Below are 1,596 nucleotides of genomic sequence, written 5' to 3'. Positions count from 1 at the left end.
TGCCTTTCGGATAGGACATTTCGAATTTGCACTGTCGTTTTGTACAGGCCGAACTTCGGAGCTAAACTGAAAACCGGTTCTGCTCGATGCCAGCGCCAACGGACCCAACGGTTTCGACTAAACGTAACAATAGAAATAAAAGCCATCTACCAGGGGTGCGTTCCAAAACCTACAGTAAAACTATAATTACATCTCTATACGTTTTGGATCGCAGCCCTGAAAGGTAAAATCCCCGCTCCGGGTGAGTATACCTGCTGCGTGCTATTAGAGCCTCGACGCTGCTCAAGAGATTTGTTGCGCTCGGAGGCCATAACTTCCGAACGGCTGCGAATTTCGATTTAAAACGTTGGGAACATATTCTTACAATGTTAAATAAACATTTTATGCAAAAAAAAAAAAATCGATTTTTTGAAAGTTCTAATTGGATTTCCCCCCTTAATGGCTTTGAAATCCCTGCTTGTTTGATTTTGAAATCTGTTAAAGAATAGCAGAAGTAATCAATTTTTCCAACTTACTCTGATGGTCAAATAGTCTCCTCTATTCTTAGCCTACCATCATATTTTAATAAAATTGATTATAATTAATTTAAAACATCTACACTTTGATTAAGTTAACATGTACTTTTCGTTTTACAGTTTTTGTTTTGAGACATACTCGGCGTTTTTTTTCTTTTGTAATCTTAATAAAACTTAAAACATAAGATTAGAAATAGTAAAGTTAAAACTTAAAACATAAGATTAGAAATAGTAAAGAAAACTTAAATCATAAATATGTTATATTATTAAATTATATGTTCCATGAGTCTTTCCGGATGACATGCCCGATGGCGGTCGTAGAGATACGCATAGACAGACTGCACGTAGCTGTCCGCGAGTGTACGCGTTGTCGGCGTGGGCGATTCCGTAATTAATCGAGCCGGCGAAACGAGCGAAATCGTAATGAGAGCTTACACCGGCCATTGACCATACACGCCGGATTGCGGCCGTGACGTAACGCGCGCGCGCGCGCGCACTCGTGTGCGTGTGGGCGCGGATGTTTCTGAGTGAAATTTAGGCGCTCGATTTAGGTGGACCGCGTATGTCGGCGCCTTACTCTGCCCGCTTGCGTAACGCCTGATGTGCCGCGTTTTATGATTTCACGTCGTGAAAACGGAAGTTTGTATGTTGTACAAATATCGCGCGCAATATTGGCAAGAACAAAACTGGCGAGGCAATAAAAACCAACGCAACGTGTGTATTATTTGCGAACACTCGTTCGATTAACACAATTAAATTTATAATTGATTATTGAACAGATCTGAGAGTCAATCTAAATTTATATTGTATTACTTTTATATTGCGTAAGGAGCCTTATGACTCGGAAGCAGTTTCGGCTAGAATAAAATCGACCATGGAACGTTCTTTTCTTAAAAAAACATTCTATATCTGTGATAATTTGTCATTCGTATTTGACTGTCTATGTCAGCGTAAACCGTTTGTAGTTCTTCCATTCTCTCTTTCCTTCTCTCTCTACATTCACACACACATACACATATGTATATATATATATATATATATATATATATATATATATATATATATATATATACACGTATAT

The sequence above is a fragment of the Odontomachus brunneus genome, unplaced genomic scaffold, assembly GCF_010583005.1.
Source record: "Odontomachus brunneus isolate Ranch 3 - 2012 unplaced genomic scaffold, Obru_v1 Obru_scaffold_016, whole genome shotgun sequence".
NCBI lineage: Eukaryota > Metazoa > Arthropoda > Insecta > Hymenoptera > Formicidae > Odontomachus > Odontomachus brunneus.
This window is presented reverse-complemented; position numbering follows the sequence as displayed.